A 19,481-nucleotide genomic window follows, 5' to 3' on the forward strand; every position below is an offset into this window, starting at 1 on the left:
TATGATCCTTTGAGCACGGAGATTCATCTGAAATTAGTTTTCATACAAGAGAGAAGGTAAGGCACAAGCAGGAATTTAGGAGTTCAAATTTTGAATTGATATCATAGACAGTACCTGACGCTGGGCTCCGAGCAGTTCTAATAGGGGTTTGGCCACTGGAGTAGGGGTAATGTGTGGTACAGTTGGGCATGTGTTTTCTGTGGCTACTGATCTATCTGATTTAACAGGTATCACTACCTTTTCCAAATACCTAGTTTGTACTCCTTGACGACCTGCACTCACCCTCTTCCTTTTGGACACCTATTACGAAAGAACAACATCTGACTGGAAAAACATAGTGTGACGACACATGGAATAGGTACAGAAAATGGATAGGTATGGCATATACTCATATATGATGCTTAAACTAAGCAGATGGTGTAACAAAGTAGAAGTAATCCAAGAGGTCAGATGCAAAATATGTGCGACCAATACAACTTTGCAAAGTTAGAGCAAGCACCTTGACGGGTGAATAAGATAGGCCATCCTCCACCATGCCAAGTTTGATAACCAGTGGATCATTCCGCAATATTCCTCTCGTGCGCCCATTCTCATATTCATTTTGATAATGTTCAATATCTGACATGCATGAAAACATAAAAACAAGTGAGATTTTCTTTGTAATGCAGAAGTGATTCTAATCCAATACTGCCTCCCTGTAAAACCCTTTGTGCTATCTCTGCAATTCTTTTAAAAGATGCCATGCATGCTGTAATTTGTTGTGTGCATTAATATAATGTGGCCTACTACTCAAAATATGAGAGCTCCAGAAGTGATGACACTTCGCAGATGATAGCTTCAACATATAGTAAAGAAGAACAAGTCGACCTGACCTGACAGATTCAAAATATACTAAGGGCGAACAACTCAACCTGACCAGTCGACCGCAAGAGAAGAGTATCATCTTAAAGAAGAGCAGAAGAGCAAGCAGATTGAAGATATCACAAGTCTTTTAATACAATGTCGGTTGGCCACCCATGATGAACCAGAGCGCACAGAGAAATACTATTCTTTCCGGTCTCTCCATATGTGGCTCACATGCATTTCGAAACTAAAGTAGGAACATTTAGCTAACCAATTAAACATCTCTCAGTTTTACTAATATCGGCAATAATATCAGATATGAATTTGTACAACTAAGCTTGTTTAGCTCGATGGGTGGAGCAGTGCTATTACGACACGAACCATGTAATCTAATTGTGGTCATCATAAAATGGGGAAAACATAAGCATGATGAGTACAGTGTTGACCGTGGCAGTGGGATGGTAGATCTGAAGCTGCAAACCGCGCAAAGGGTAGTTAGCAACCGATGTTTGCTTTGAAATAACAACTAAGATTTGGTATGGACAAGAAAGTACGGTCAACAAGTGATAAAGAAATGCAATTATGTTATCTCTCTATATGTCACGACATGCATTTGGAAACTCAAGTGGGACCTTTAGCTAACCAATTAAATGTGTCGGTTAACTAATATTAGTATCATATCACAATCATATTTGAACAACTAAGCTTTCGAATTCTGAGTGTTGTGTTGTTTAGCTTCAAGGGTGGACTAATGCTAGTACGACAGAAAGCACCTACGTAGATCATAGTAGAGTATATAAAAGGGGAAAACCCTAAGCATCAAGAGAAAAAATAGGAAAGTGGAACTAGCTGGACCAGTGGGTGGCGCACATGCTTTTCGAAACGAATATAGGAACATTAGGTGACCAATTAAACGTTCTCTATTTTAGTGATATTAGCATCATATCAGATTCGTATTTCAACACGTAAGCTTTGGGTTGAGGTCTTGAGGAGCAGTGCTAGCATGACACGAAGCACCTACGATGATGGGAGTGAATATGAAGGGGGGAAACCATAAGATTTACGAGTATAGTGCCCGTGCCATGGCGGAACTGAAGGTGCAAACCGGACAAAGCTACTTTGCAACCAATGTTTGCTTTCAACTAGCCACTACGATTTGGTACGGACAAGAAAAGTACAGTGAACAAATTACGATCTATTTTCAGGGTGAGATCAATAACTTAAGCACATATGGAAGAGTACCAGCTCTCTTGCGACACCGTGTAGGCCTATGCTGATACGTTGAGGGTGCTGCGGGTGCGATGGCTATCGGCGGCGGGGAAGAAGACTTTAGATGGCAGACGGCCGGGTCGAGGGATATATCCTGTTGCCGTGTACGAGGCGGTCGTAGGAGCAGCAACAGCAAGGTGGACGACAGGGCCGATGAAGCGAGAGGAGGCGATGAAAGGATTCTGGTCCAGCGCCGTGGATGAGAGACGTCCATCTCTTGCAGTGGCCGACGGGGTAGGGGTAGCGGCTCTGGCAAGGTGGAGGATGGGGTGGCGGACGGAGGAGGCTGGCCGTAGTGCGGAGGTTGTCGTGCCGCCGACGGTGTATGAATGGGGAAATGGAGGGGAGGGGGATCTCAAACTTTGGGATGCGCTTCTCTGAAATGGGGGAAAGTTACGAACTTATCCCCCGTTTAAAATTTCGGACATCGCGTCGGTTGGGGATAGGACGGTAATCTCGCATCTCCCAAATATTTGCCGGTAACTATTTCGGGCGAGGAGAGGGTGTTTTGCCGCCCACGGTTGGTGCCCATGGTGTATGAACGGGGCCGACAGGTAGGGAGGTTGTGTCACGTCTGATGGAAGTTACACATCTGCCCCTATTTAAAATATAAGCCTACATCGATTTCAGACGAGGAGAGTTTGTTTTGCCGCCCACCGTGTATGAATGGGGAAATGGAGGAAGAGACACATGTCTTTCGGACAAGCTTGAATTAAATGTGTTTTGCCGCCCACGTTTGGCGCCCACTGAGGGAGTCCTGGATTGGGGGGCGTCCGGATAGCCGGACTATACCTTCGGCCGGACTCCTGGACTATGAAGATACAAGATTGAAGACTTAGTCCCATGTCCGGAAGGGACTTTCCTTGGCGTGGAAGGCAAGCTTGGCGATACGTATATGTAGATCTCCTACCATTGTAACCGACTCTGTGTAACCCTAGCTCTCTCCGGTGTCTATATAAACCGAAGGGTTTTAGTCCGTAGGACGAAGAACAATCATACCATAGGCTAGCTTCTAGGGTTTAGCCTCTCTGATCTCGTGGTAGATCTACTCTTGTACTACCCATATCATCAATATTAATCAAGCAGGACGTAGGGTTTTACCTCCATCAAGAGGGCCAGAACCTGGGTAAAACATTGTGTCCCCTGCCTCCTGTTACCATCCGGCCTAGACGCACAATTCGGGACCCCCTACCCGAGATCCGCCGGTTTTGACACCGACATTGGTGCTTTCATTGAGAGTTCCTCTGTGTCGTCACTTTTAGGCCCGATGGCTTCTCCGATCATCAATAGCGATGCGATCCAGGGTGAGACTTTTCTTCCCGGATAGATCTTCGTATTCGGCGGCTTTGCACTGCGGGCCAATTCGCTTGGTCATCTGGAGCAGATCGAAAGCTATGCCCCTGGCCATTAGGTCAGATTTGGAAGTTTGAACTACACGGCCGACATCCATGGAGACTTGATCTTCGACAGATTCGAGCCACAGCCGAGCGCGCCGCACTGTCACGATGGGCATGATCTAGCTCTGCCGCCGAACAGTGCCCTGGAGGCCGCATCTATGTCCGCTCCGACCCCTAGCTCGGAGCCGATCACACCAATCGAGGATGGGTGGTTAGACACCGCCTCGAGGGCTGCAATCTCTACGGCGATCAAGCCGAACACCAGCCTTGTCCTCTGCGAAGCCCGTGACTCCAAGGTGTCGGACTCCTCTCCGGACTCCGAGCCCTCCGTGCCCCTACCGATCGAATCCGATTGGGCACCGATCATGGAGTTCACCGCCGAAGACATCTTTAAGCACTCGCCCTTCAGCGACATTCTGAATTCACTCAAGTCTCTCTCTTTGTCAGGAGAGCCCTGGCCGGACTATGACCGGCAGGATTGGGATGTGGACGACGAAGAAATTTGATGCCCACCCACCACCCACTTCGTAGCCACTGTCGATAATTTAAACGACGTGCTCGACTTCGACTCCGAAGACATCGACGGTATGGACGACGATGTAGGAGATGAACATGAACCAACGCCTATAAGGCACTGGACAGCCACCTCATCTCATGATGTATACATGGTGTACACACACAAAGGAAGCGACAACAAGGAACACAGGGATGCAACGAGGGATCGTTCACTCGAAAAGCATTCAAAGCAGCGACGTAAGCGCCGCTCCAAACCCCGCCTCGACAGAGACAACAGCCATACAGATCCAGCCATAGAGCAGGACGAGCCGGCGGACGACGAACATGCCTTCGAGCAAGCGTCCGAACAGGGCAACTTGGACAAACAAACCGAACACCCCGTCCCGAGTGAAAACAACAGTCCGGACGACCTTACGCTGGATAAACTCATGGAGCAGAAGAACCTCCACAAAAGGCTCGTCGCCACTGTGCATAGCCTGAAAAAGTAGAAGCGAAAGCTCAAAACTGCGGAAGATGCACTCAGAATCAGATGGAGCAAAGTACGCAACACCGCAGACAAATATGGCAGCAGTCGCCACACAAAAAGCTATCCAAAGCGAAAGCTACTGCCTGAATTTGACGAGGAGGCCTTAGAGCCCCTGCAGTAAAAGAATAGGAAAGCTATCCGGTCGGATAGATGACTGCATGGCCAGCATGGAGCGGCAAGTGGCGCCGCACACAAGCCGGCACGCGATCCACCAAAGGATCCGCATCAAAAAGACGGCCCAGCCAGATCTATCTACGGGCCAACAAAGCAAGCTCTAGTAAGCAATGCAACACAACAAATATCCGAACATCACGGCACACCCAAATACGGGGGTGCCGCACACCCCCTATGTTTCACCGATGAGGTGCTGGACCATGAATTTCCAGCGGGATTCAAGCCGTAAACATAGAGGCGTACGATGGAACAACAGACCCTGGGGTCTGGATCGAGGATTATATCCTCCACATACACATGGCCAGAGGAAATGACCTCCACGCCATAAAATACTTACCCCTCAAGCTTAAAGGGCCATCCCGGCATTGGCTCAAAAGCCTTCCCGAAAACACCATTGGAAGTTGGGAAGAGCTTGAGGATGCTTTCCGGGCAAATTTTCAAGGGACCTATGTCCACCCTCCGGATGCAGACGATCTCAGTCACATAACTCAACAGCCCGGAGAGTCAGCCCAAAAATTCTGGAACAGATTTCTTACTAAAAAGAATCAGATAGTCGACTGTCCGGACGCCGAAGCCCTAGCAGCTTTTAAGCATAACGTTCGAGACGAATGGCTCGCCAGACACCTCGGCCAAGAAAAGCCAAGAACAATGGCCGCATTAACAAGCCTCATGACCCGCTTTTGCGCAGGAGAGGACAGCTGGTTGGCAAGATGTAGCACAAGCAACCCAAGTACATCCAAAGTTAGGATGGAAACGGAAAACCCCGACGCAGCAAGGACCAGCGCCGGAATAAGGGAAATAGCCCAAAGAGCACGGCGGTCAACGCCGGATTCAAAAGCTCACGGCAGAATCAGAGAAAGCCGCCCCTCAAGGATAACAGGGACGAGCTATCCAACTTAAACAAAATCTTGGACAAGATATGTCAAATACACAATACTCCCGGGAAGCCTGCGAACCATACCCACAGAGATTGTTGGGTTTTCAAGCAATCTGGCAAACTCAACGCCAAACACAAGGGGCTCGACACACCAAGTGAGGACGACGACGAACCCCACAAGCAGAGCACCAGGAAACAAAAGGATTTCCCACAAGAAGTCAAAACAGTAAACTTACTTCACGTGACAAACAGAACGGCGCCACCAGAGATACGCGCCATACGGCCTATGCCAAAGGAGTCTCGCCAAAGGTTGTTAAAACCGATCACCTTCGACCATCAGGATTACTCTAGAAGTATCCGGAACGCATGCTGGACTGCCTTGGTATTAGGTCCAATAATCGGCGGACTCCACTTTACAAATGTCCTGATGGACGGCGGCAGTGGTCTAAACCTGTTATACTAGGACACAATCCGCAACATGGGGATAGACCCAACAAAAATTCGCCATAGCAAAACCTCCTTTCAAGGGGTAATGCCAGGCGCGGATGCCCACTGTATGGGTTCTCTCTGGCTAGAAGTTATGTTTGGCTCCCCCGATAACTTCCGTCGCGAACAGCTAACTTTCCACATCTCCCCATTCTCAAGTAGCTATCAAGCACTCTGGGACGTGAATCTTTCGCCCGCTTTAACGCAATACCGCATTATGCATCTCTTACGCTTAAGATGCCCGGTCCACGAGGCATCATCTCATTAAAGGGAAAATATTGAGTGTTCCTCTCGCGCGGAAGATAGTGCGGCTGCCTTGACAGCCCCACAATAAAGCGGCTTCACCAGCCAACGCACCTAAACAGGTCGTCAAGACCACAGACACGGCTAGACGAGTCCGGCATAAACATACAATTGACAAAGGCTTAATATCCGTATACCCCTGTACCAGGGGCTCCGCGCATATAAAACAAGAGACAATAAAGCTCAATTTTACCCATTTTGATTTATACTTTGTTTATTTAGTATAACTTATGTTTGGCATGATCTTTCTTCAACTAATTTCCTCTCTTTTACAGATGAACACCGTGCTACACCCGTCCAGGATACGGCACAACGGAGACACAGGCGCAGACGTGCAGCAGGGACCCGTTCCAAGGATTCTTTTCAGATTAAGACCCTGCGTAAACCTTTTTTACTGTCTCTTGTTGATACACATCCCCTGGTTTCTTGGTATAACCAAGGAGGAGGCTGGCATTTTGGCATGTGGCCACGTCAGAGTTTTGCGCGTACCTGGACACTAGGGGCTTATTACTAAGGGCGTTATCCCGCCCGCCCTCATAAAGACCAAATACCTTAGGGAGTGTTCGGCGTCGCGAGTTTGGCCTTATATGCATCAGCTCTGAATCATGTCTTTGGTCAAATGTTGGGTTTTCCCGGCTCCTGTGTTTTGCTTCCTTACGTTCCGCTCTATCGGCTAAGGCGACACCAGGAGAACTACTACGATTGTGCCCTGGTTCGGCCAGGCGAGCACCTCAGTAGAGAAAGCCGAAAACTGACTGTCATGATATAGCGTGAGACTGGTCAACCACTCGATGACTTATCGGAATCTTCAGGATTCCTCCGCATTAATGAAGGGCTGTTTCCCGGCCAGGCACATACGCGCCCCGAGTTTGGGCGAGCGCAGGCGCCACCAGGGGCTATATAAGTAGCCTCACTTTCAAACTGCTATGGCTAAGTGAAAGTGATAAAGCATCATAGTCTGATTGCCTAGTTAGCTTCCCTATCACCTCCTTTGTAGGACCAAGACGTTGGATCAAGTGTGAAAATGCGCCTTCTGTGAACACGCCCGCATTATGTGCATGGGGGCTGAAGCCGCCGACTGCCATCTTTCAGATTATATATACATATATGTTAAACGGCCGCATCGGAGGTATTATAATACTTGCAGGCACAAGTATAAAAAGCTTCTACAATTTATCAAAATATTGTTTTACAATAATATATGCTATTCGAATATAGTATCCTTCGAGCACTGCGTCTCTATTAAACGAGCGCCTTGCAGAACTTCCTGAAAATAGTGCTCGGCAGGTACTCGGCTTCCATCCGAGTCTGGGGATGCAACAGCGGTGGCCTCCATTTCCGCCCAGTATGTCTTGACACGGGCAAGAGCCATCAGCGCACCCTCTATGCACGCTGACCTCTTCATCGCATCGATATGCGGCACCGCACCAAGGAACTGCTGCACCAAGTTGAAATAACTTTTCGGCTCTGGCCTCTCTGGCCACAGATGACTCATGACATACTTCATGGCGAGTCCGGATAACCTATTCATCTCAGCCCATTCGGCCAAACGATCGGCTAATGACAGTGGATGCTCTGGATTGTGGAACTGCGACCAAAAGAGCTTTTCCACTTCGCGATCTTCTTGATCTCGGAAGTGTTCGGCCGCATCTGCGGCACTCGCTGCCAAATCCAGATACATGTCCGTCGTACTCCACATCCGGTTTAACGGAGCATGTTTAGGATCACACAACTTCCTGCGCAGCATAAAGGGCTTTCCAGCCGCGATCTCTCCGGCCTGACGCAGCTCCTCCTTCATAGCTCTCATCGTAGAGCGAGCATCCTTGGCATCGGCAACGGCCTTCTCCAGGCCCGTCTGTTCCGCCTGATCTTCTTTTTCAAGAAGCTTGCAACGGTCAGTAGCGCTCTTCAGCTTCACAGCCATCTCGGCCATTTCCTTCTTGCTTCGGCAGTGAGCAGCCTGTTCGGCTTTCAGCTCTTCAATTGCCTTTCCGGTAGCTGCATCACTTTTTCTGGCATGCTCCTTGGCCCGGGCAAGTTCCGCCCGAAGATTCTCCATGGCAGCAGCACCATCTGCATCAAGCGCACACATTGTAAGATACTGGCATAAAGCTCCTCTTACCAGGTGCCGCCAGAGTAATTACATACCTTGTGCCTCGTCGAGCCGCTTGTTGACAAGCGCGATGTCGGCATCTGCCACGTCAAGTTGCCGCTTTAGCTCGGCAAATTCACCAATCCGGCTGGCCACCTGACACTTCGCCACCTACGTATGAAGGCGGCATATTAGACCTGGGATTATGATCCTCTGCGCGCCGTCACTTTTGACAACGCACAGAGTCTCAGGGGCTACTATCTACACAGGGCGCATCTTATTTATGCGCAACTGTCCAAAAAGGGTACATTATCTCACGTACCTCAAAACCCATCAGTAAACTCCTGACGGCCTCGTGCAATCCGCTCTCCGTGGATGAAATCCTCTCAATCACCGTACCCATCAATGCACGGTGCTCCTCTGGCATAGATGCTCGCCCTAGCAGATCCTTCAGCTCCTCCGACCGTGCACCAGACGGTGCCGGACTCGTCCGATGGCCCTTTTCGAAGGCCGGACACGGAGGGCTTTGGGGGGCCATATGACTACCTTCCGGCCCTGCCGAATTCGGAGAAACCCTCCGCGATGATACCTCAGGGTCGCCCGCCTCGCAAGGCGGTACGGCAGGGGGAGGCGTTCCGCTTTCCATCATCTCCGGAAGAAGATCCCCCGAAGACGAGCTCTGCTGAGAAGGGCTAAGGTCCGAGCTACAAGGTAAATTTTCGATTACTTTTCTCAGATATAAAGCAGGGATTTCTCTCATTTCCTAAAAAGAAAACTCCTCTCTACTTACAGCTCGGTGGAGGGCTGATCCCCTTGAGGGCATAATTCGGCCGAAGTATCCCCCAGCACAGGACCCTCTGGCGAAGATTTCTTCCCCCGCTTTGAGGCCATGGTCTCCGGGACCTTAGAGGCGGTCCTCTTCTTCCCCTGAGGAGAGGAATTTTCGATTCCTCCCTTCCAAACAGCCTCCTTCGAGGAGGCCGTAGCTTCCTTGTCCCCTCCCCCGCTTTCCTCCGAAGGCACAACCTCCAACATCCTGACTAGCACGGGACCCGGCGTGGTCTCGGGGAGGGGGGCCGGACACCTGATTAGCTTTGCTTTCACTATCCACTCATGTTTAAAGGACAGCTCTTTTAAGGGCAATTTTATAAATATGCGGATTGCAAGTCCAGGCACAGGGCTACTTACTTGAGTATCCGGGCGATTGCAGCTCAGACCTGCGTCCTCGGTCAAGTCCGGACACATTGCTTGTGATCCGAAGAACAATTTGTACATCTCCACGGGCGTCGCGCCCATAAAATGTTGGAGAGCTCGTGGTCCCTCCGGATTGAACTCCCACAGGCGGAGGGGCGACGTTTGCAGGGCAGAGCTCGGCGAATCAGCATGACCTGTGTCACCGCGACTAGACTGATATCTCTTTCTAGGAGATCTCGAATGCGGCCCTGCAACAAGGGCACATCCTTGGACGGACCCCGGTCCAGTCTTTATTGACCCATGACACTAGCTGTGGTGGGGGACCCGAGCGAAAGGCAGGTGGCGCCACCCACTTGGTGCTCCTGGGAGCGGTAATATAAAACCACTCTCGTTGCCATAAGCTGGACTCCTCTTGAAAAGAGCCCTCGGGCCATGGAGCACTAGCATTCTTGCTTATAAAAGCACCTCCGCACTCTGCGTGCCGTCCCTCGATCATCTTCGGCACTACTTTGAAGGTCTTGAGCCATAGTCTGAAGTGAGGAGTAATATGGAGGAAGGCTTCACACACGACGATGAATGAGGAAATATGGAGGATGGACTCCGGGGCTAAGTCGTGAAATTCCAGCCCATAATAATACATGAGCCCCCTCATGAAGGGATCCGTCGGGAAGCCTAGCCCCCGAAGGAAGTGAGACATGAACACCACACTCTCACCAGGCTTGGGAGTGGGAACGACCTGGCCTTGAGCAGGCAGCCTATGCCAGATTTCGCCGGTCAAGAACCTGGCCTCTCTCAACTTCAGCACGTCCTCCTCTGTGACGAAGGAGGGCATCCATCAGCCTCGAAGGTCGGAACCGGACATTCTCGAAGGTCCGAAGCTCCTGAAATCTGGAGCCTTGGGTGTTGGAACTCGAGGCGAAGGGTGAACTCGTTTGAGATTGAAAGAAATGAGTAAGGCCTTGGTCTCTTTATAAGAGGTTGAATACCAAGGTCCCTCCCCATGACCGTTTGGGACTCGCCTTTGATCGAGAAAACATACCAATAGGTACGGTTGGGTTACCCACGCCCGTATTGATGAGAATTCCGGAATAAGGGGACACGATCTCTGCTTTGACAAGACGTGCCAAGGAAACCGTCTCGCTAAACACGCTGAGGTGGGATAGTAAAACGATTCGAATAAAGACCTAGCCATGGTGCGGTGTCACGCTACGGAATACGTCACCAGATTAGATTTGTGTAAATATTATTCTCTCTACGGCAATATGTGGAAACTTGTTTTGCAGAGTCGTACACTACCTTTGTGTTCAAAATCTTCTATGAAGTACTTGGAGGAGGAACCCGCCTTGCAATGCCGAAGACAATCTGCGCACCGGACTCGTCGTCATTGAAGCCTGGTTCAGGGGCTACTGAGGGAGTCCTGGACTGGGGGGTGTCAGGATAGCCGGACTCCTGGACTATGAAGATACAAGATTGAAGACTTCGTCCCGTGTCCGAAAGGGACTTTCCTTGGCGTGGAAGGCAAGCTTCGTGATACGGATATGTAGATCTCCTACCATTGTAACCGACTCTGTGTAACCCTAGCCCTCTCCGGTGTCTATATAAACCGAAAGGTTTTAGTCCGTAGGACGAAGAACAATCATACCATAGGCTAGCTTATAGGGTTTAGCCTCTCTGATCTCGTGGTAGGTCTACTCTTGTACTACCCATATCATCAATATTAATGAAGCAAGACGTAGGGTTTTACCTCCATCAAGAGGGCCCGAACCTGGGTAAAACATTGTGTCCCCTGCCTCCTGTTACCATCCGGCCTAGACGCACAGTTCGGGACCCCCTACCCGAGATCCGCCGGTTTTGACACTGACACCCACCGTGTCTGAATGGGCTCAGAGGCCGTCGTGTCACGTCTGATTGAAGTTACTAGTCTACCCCTATCGACAGCAGTGTAAATCATGTCGATAAGGATGTCATGTGTCAGGGGTAGACAGTAATTTCCATCTCGCAAACACTTGCTTCGGGCAGCCCACAAATTATAGTGGGTGTTTAGCCACTTCGTTCAAAACTTGGGAGAATTAGCATGCACGTTTGCCCTGGGACCTGGCAAACTAAATTCAAATCCAATTTGTATTCGTTTATGAATATCCACAGATAATTATACGTTTTGTTATTTATTTCTTCAAAACCACAACAAATATTTATTCCACCTTTATATATGATTATGATTTAGAAATGTCGTGATCTTCGAATTCAGTAGGTTGGATACAGTCTGAGTCAAACAGTTATTTCATCCAATACAATATACTCACACGAAAAACAGTTCACCTTATGTCAACCATACAAGTACTGAGGATTACCTCGCCTAAAAAATTCGGATCATTACAACACATGGACAACATAGGGGGTCTTGCAACATAATCCATTCAGAGACATGACACACCATGCAAGTACAATAATCTAATGAAAATTTCAACTAGTATCTAAAGAAGAACCGGGATTATCTTGGGCTTCAGATAGCAGAAACAGCAGGACCTCCTCCGTCTTCTAATGCAACATTCTTACTTCCTCCAATTCTTGGGTTGCTTGCATAATGCGTGCCGCTAATTCCGTAATTTCCAACCTCAAGATAAAGATTACCTCATTCATGGAAGCCACACCATCTCTTTCTGCCTCTAGTAGAGCCTCAAGCACTATAATATCTATGATCAGACTGCTCTCCAGCGGTGTTGCCCCTGAACTGCTACCATCTGGTAACATGGATGGCGCACTGCTTCCACCAATAGATTCTGGTGTTGTAAATTGTGTCCTAGTGTGAACGGCATCCTGAAAGGTTTCCGCTGGACATCAGTAAGAGATAGTTATCGTATGATCCAGGAAGTAAGCTTACATGGTAAACGATGGACGAATTATTGCCGAGCATGGCAAACTATATTTAAATGGTTCGAAGTAGCATCAGCCAAAAAGAAATTAAAATGGTAATATGAAACTAGGGATGTAAGTGGCAAATAAACGAAATCCGCCAGTCCCATCTAGTTAGTTTTTTCTACCTCCCTAGTTCATTTTGCTCAAAAAAACAAAAACTCTTTTGAACTATCATACCACTAGTGGACTTTAATCGGGATTAAACCGGACCCAGTTGACATCCCTAGTTGAAAGGGAGTGTACAGTCGCTATATTTAAGTTGCCAAGGCATCTAAGCAGTTGAAATAATCTGAGAAAGCACTTAACAGTATGGCCTCATAAAAACTACGAAGACAGTCTTGTGATGAAGTTGAGAGGAAAAGTTAAGGACTCAAATGAAATAGGCATGCATTTCTTTACGATAGTACAACAGGCACTGCTAACATATTGGCCAACTCAGGTATATCGTAACAACAAATAAGCATTCGAATCAAGCAATACAGCAAAGCAGACAACTGAACTATTTGTAATTCGGTAGGATTACATGTTGAGGGCACAAGCCAAGAAAGCAGCCCACTCGCATTACATTTCACATGTACTAAAACACACTGGCTTACCATATGTTGCTGTGAAGCCTAGCTGCTGTTGCAATGTTCTTTGAAGATATCGTCAGCATCCCGTGGTTGCAAATCTAGTTGTTGTAGTTTATTCTGCACCATCTATTTAGGTAAAATTAATTTTAATCGCATGCACTAGTCTGAATTGATCATCAATGGTTCATCTAAACTAATGAAAGAAGGGTGTGTGCATACACGACAATACTCCCTCCGATTCTTTTTACTTTGCGTATAACTTTTTCTCAGTTTTCTCGTATTAGTATGCGCGTAGCCGATTCCTAGCGCTGGTTTCCTTTTGTGCCCCGCCCCATCCGCCTCTGCCCTAATTAATTGGCAAATTAGTCCAGAAAAATTAAACCAGTGCCCTCCTTGGTATGCGGGTCAAGAGTTATGCGCAGAGTAAATAGAATCGGAGGGAGTATATCTGCTTCCCTATATTTTTATGCTTGTTCGAGGTGCCAGCCCCAAAAGAACAAATATTTTGCTTGATGGGGTTGGCAGCTCCATAATTAATAGAAGCATCAAATTAGTCATGCAACTTGGGAAGATCATGAACACACAAACAAGTAATGAACAGATGCTCGGAGAAGTGATGTAATAGCTAGCATCAGAAAATGTAGGGTAAAACGAACAAAAAGTAGCAGAACCACATGCTAGTTTGCTGATGTGTTATTAAGCATAGAGAACATTAAGCAGTCTGATGGAACCAACAGGTGGCATTAGAACAAAACTAAAGCATATTAACTATATGTGCACTGGTATGTAATTTAGCACATGTAACATGTTCACTGCCAGAAGTATGGCCCTACAGGTGCAACTAGAATAACGTGTCTCATGAAAAACTGAATGATGCCCTGAAGAAATTCAAAGGTGCGCTGCTTATGCTAGAAAAGTGAACGTAGGCGCCGGCCGTTGGATAATAGTACCTGATTCTCGGCGGCGTATGGGTATCGTTGTCTTACTTGATAGCTAAGGATCGTCGATGGTGCTCGTGTTGCGGTTGAGTTTGGGCCGGCTGTCGCCGTCGCTGAAGCGGCTCCGGTGCTACTATTGCGGCGCCTGTCGACATACAAGAAAGCTCTTCTGTGGTAAGTGAACAGTTGCATGATAAAGAGAAAAACCGAAAGGAGTACAAATCGAAATAACCTGATGAGGCTGCGGCGTCGGTAAAGCAGGGCCGGTGGAGTTGAATATGGCGTCCGTGGAGCGGGTCCGGTGCAGTGGACGAAGGCTTCGGCGGGCGCGTTGTACAGTGCTTTCGGTGAGGCGGATCTGTTGCGGCGGACGAGGGCTTGTATGAAGGGCCAGCGAAGGGGCGGATGAGGGAGTCAGTAAAGGGCCTATGCAGATCCGATGCGGTGGACCATGATGGCGGTCAAGGAGATCTGGAGCGGTGGACAAGCCAGTCGCTGAAGCGGCTCCGGTGAAGTGGTGAGTTGGTAGTTGGGTGTTCCAAGGTGCGGAAGGTAGATCCGGCGGGGTGTGAGGTCCACCACTGCAGTGGAGGACTAGATTCGGCGGCTTGCCGTGGTTGGGGGGGTCGGGGAGGGGAAGGGGAGGGGCTCTGGGGAAGAATGTTGGGGGCAAAGAGGGGAAAACAATGGAGTTAGCAAAGCAGCCCTTTTCCGTTCATGTGGCAGGGGTAAAACAGGAATATTGCAGGGCTAAACTTTCGGGCGCGTGATATTTCGATGTGAGCGGGAAGTTTAAAAGCTCTTGGCGCCTAAAATTATAAGTATTCTGCTCTCGTACGGCCGACTATGATATCATGGCCGACAATTTGTTTGTTTTGCACGCAAAAAAATGTGCAAGTTTTGAAAATTAATGTCTCCAACTCGAAACGTAGATTTTCCATTCAATTCAAATATGGATCATTGAGCTACTACAAGAAAATACCATCATACGGTCCAATTCAAATGAAATTCCAAATGTGTTTATCATAAATATGATGACAAAAGCAAAAATGTGTATGTGTATGAATAAAGTGGATGATTATAAAGTTTGAACATGCCCATATGTGTATATCTCTAGGTTTGATATATGAATTTGAAATCACGAAATCCCGGCTTAAAAATGTACCTCCGTTTAAATGAATTAAAAAACCTAATGATGGAGTCGAATTCCAAAATTTCAGTCTTAGGTTTGTAATTCTGGTACATCAAGGTATATCACGCATGTTCAAAAGTATCGTTATCTCATAGTACAAACTGTGAAACAAATTGACCAACCTTGAGTGCACAATATCTCAATTACGCTAAAGTCCCTCAAATATAGACACCTCACTCTTTGTGTGAAGTCAACCCCCCCCACCACACACACACACACACACAGAGAAGTCGTTCTCTCCCCCCAAACACCAACACACAAGCACATTAACACCCCTCTCTCTTGTAGAGTCCGGACCCCAACATAGGTCTCTATAACTTTGTCTCTCGGGCATGCACACATCTCTTCCCTCACTCTCTAGGTCTCCCGCTATCTCTCTTACCCAAGCACACGCACTATGTAGAGTGTATATTTCCCATACACACAAAACGTCAACCCAAACGTATATCTCCCTAGTTATGTGGTTCTCGTGCACTCACCTCACACACCACCCCCACTACAAACAAGCACACTTTGTCTCCTTGTGCACCACTCTCCTCTTTCTATCTCTCCCACATGCGGACCCGCCCCAGCTCTTTCCCCGTATACATATATGTCGTGACTCTTTGCATAGCTCCCTAATGTATAATCGTTCTCGATTTCGCACATTGTTATCTACACCATCTATTCTAGATCTCTCATGAAGTCCCTATCACACACACGATGACTTGCTTCCCTTGCGTCTCTGTTCATAGGCCAATTTCAGACAACATCAACATTGTCTCCCTATCTATACGCCATTTATGGACACAAACGACCCCTCTCGCTCCCTCTCTTCCTCTCACTCTCTCTCTCTCCGTCGCTAGCTCTCTCTTTCTCTCGCTCTCACACCCCTCTCCCACACACACACTTGATGTCTCTTCCAAATAGTCTGCTCCCCCCACCCGCACCCGTGCTATCTCGCTACTACACATGTCACACCATCCCCCCTTCCCTTATACTAGGTTTACATCATCAGTGGTCTCTCTACTCCACATACACTCTCTGCCTCTCACACACAAACGTGTGCACAAACACACACCGACACGCACAAACACCCATTTACCTGGATCCTCATCTCTCCTCATGTCCGCATGTGTATCTCACACACTCACTCTCTAATTATATATATGTGTCTCCACGTTACACAACACAAATCCCCATGTACATGTCTCTCTCTATCCTCCACACACATAGACACAAAGAATTTGTTATCATTGCCTTAGTCTCTAACATATCACACACACTCTCTCTCTCTCTCTCTCTCTCTCTCTCGCAAACACGCTCAACAAGGGTTTCCCCGTGAATAACTTACCATCTATTCATGAACAGTCGTGGCAGTACGGCGAACACGAGACGTGAAAAACAATAAATCTACACGTGCTTAGACCACCTAGTATGACTACTAGGACTAGAGCAAGCCCAAAAGCGCGCCGCCGTCACCCCCTCCTTGTCGGCGACGGGAAAATCTTCATTTGACACAGTCGAGAAGTCATTGTGCTAAGGCCCCACATGTCGAGGCGTTGAATAGAATGTAGATGCTAGTTTACAGAAGCAAGTATCGATAATACGTGTGTATCTCCATACTTATATTTCTTCTCTTATAAAAAACCAAGTTGGTGATGATGGTACGTGTGCCATCTTGCAATATAGACCGTCCGATCTATATCTGACGGATGGAAATTAAACTAGAAGATACCCGCACCCCTCTCCACATTTGCAAACAAGGCCTTCCCTCGTTCATCCTTATCTCCAACAAACCTCATTGTTGAGCAATTAATAAAGGAAGCCTTTGGAACAAACTGGCCTGGTGGCCGCGGCCGGCATCGTTAATCCCCATGCCTCCGCTCAGTCCGACCACCAACCACCACCACACCCCACTCCTCTTCACCTTATCTCATATTTCTTGAGATATCATTAGTTTTTACACATGGGATTACTCCCGCAAGGGTCAATCACAACAAGTGTTTTATAAAAAAATGCATCTTGATGTTCCGTGCAATGCACGGATCTTGCTAGTACTCCTACACAAGACTAAGTTGGTGATGCTGGTGTGTCTGGCATCCGTCATTTCTGATCATTAGATCTACATATAACGATTGTGAGGTAAGTTGTTGCCTTTTCTCACCAACATCCCACTTGTCTACCAATTTGCAGAAAAAACCATAATTAGTATCTTAAAACCAACCACATCCCTCCCTGACCTCACCAAAACAACCCAAGGAATATATTCTAATTGAAACATAATATATCTCTTGTGACATATGTATATCAAAATTAGAGTGTTTTGTACCAAGTTTGTGAATAAGTATTATTCTAATTGTGATTCGTTGCAACAGACATGAACATTTCTAGTATTTCCAACCATGCATTTCTTTTCCTAGTATTCCATAGTTTTGAGTTTTCCATCAAGATATTAGTCACTCATGGTTGATATTTACTTTTAATCATGTACACATATGCACTATGTAAATAGCCTTGCTTTTTGGCTTCCAAAGCTTAACTTTCACTCCTACTTACAATATGTAGAGTATTTAACAAAAAACTACCACTTTCAACCAGCCCTAGGAGGAATCTATTGTACAAAAAATAGCAAAAACATACCCAAAATTTCTTAATCCACGCCAAAAACTACCTAGTACTCCTACCGATTAGGTTCGTTTTAACCCATTTATGACAGGGTTGGCCCACATGTCCGTGCTGACGAGGCAGCTTAAACCAACACATTTTGTTTGACCGTTGACACGAGGGACCCACATCTGACCTTCTATCCTATTATTCCCCCTCAAATCATTATTTTTCCTGAACATTACTTCAAATAGTACTGATGCGTGTTCGTTGGCGGCGTCGGTGATGAGCGAGTTGGCCGCGCCGCTCCACTGGATGGGCCGGACGCCGTGCTGGCCTCCTCACGGGTTGGCAGGCTGGCCCGAGCGTGACTCACGAGCGAGCAAGCCGCCGCGCTGGCCTTCGCTCGAGCCAGATGGCTGGCCTTAGCGCGGCGCGCGCGAGCAAGCCGGCCCGCTGCCGTGCCAATCTAGCTAGCAAACCTTGCAGACAAGCAGCTGGACGGAGCTATCTTGGCTAGCTAGCGGCCACGAGCGCCGGACGGAGCTGGCATCCGGGTTGCCGCAACATGGGCTCTGCACCGCCGGCGGTTTTGATCTCGCCTTCTGTCGGCGACGGTAGCTGCGTCCCATGGCCGAGGATGACTAGGTAGACGGGCCAGAGGTAGGACGTCACTCGAGGATTTTTGTTGGTAAGAGGAGTACAATGGTTGATAAGGTAGTCTTATTTAAGTCTGCCACGTATGCAACTGGTAGTAGTTTCTTGGCATTTTAGTGGTTTCTTGCATTATTAGAGCAAGTACAATAGAGCTGAGTCAGCGGGCTATAAGAAATAAACTACTACTACATGTTGGCTATAAGATGGGTTATAGATGACATGGCACTGGCTTATAGCCAGCAGCTGGCTATACTATTAACCATGCTCTTAGGGGTTTCTTGTAAGGAACAATGTACGTACTACTAGCGACAAAAGGCGATTCTAGGTTGCGGTGTACTCCAGCGAGTACTACTAGTGGTCGCGGGAGTGTATACCTCGTTTTGTGGGTTCGATCCCGGCCGAATGCATGGCGGCCTTTTTTAAAAATAGTATACTATCTAGATACATCGCAAAAATGGATGTATCTAGAACTAAAAGACATCTAGATACATCCATACCTGCGACAAGTAATTCAGAACGGAGGGAGTACTACACTTTGCTGCGAGCCAATATTTTACACGGGTAGTTTGAGTTTTGAAGTCAAACGGACGTGCGGCGCCACAATCTGGGTGCACTGGAGTCTGGACAGCCTAGCCACGTGAAAGGGTTTTCCTTCCCAGCATCCCGTGGCTCGCGTGCTCGCCCTAGCCGCACCTCGCTTGCAGCTTCCAGCTAGTAGCATATTTAAACTAGCGCCTCCCAATTAAACCCGAGGAGCCGGAAAAGCCTGGCGGGGCATTGGGAACTGTGCAATATGGCTCTGTACGTAAAGTGCTCTACTACTCCTCTGTAGCTTGTGGCATTGCATGCATGGACTTCACTCCATTATCGGCTCTACTATAAAAGAAATTCCTCTTGACGTGTTTTTTTTAAAACGGAGGCAAAAGCTTTGCTTCATCTCATT

This window comes from Triticum urartu, chromosome 2A, assembly GCF_056163025.1.
Source record: "Triticum urartu cultivar PI428250 chromosome 2A, HENAU_Tu73, whole genome shotgun sequence".
In the NCBI taxonomy this organism is placed as follows: Eukaryota; Viridiplantae; Streptophyta; class Magnoliopsida; order Poales; family Poaceae; genus Triticum; species Triticum urartu.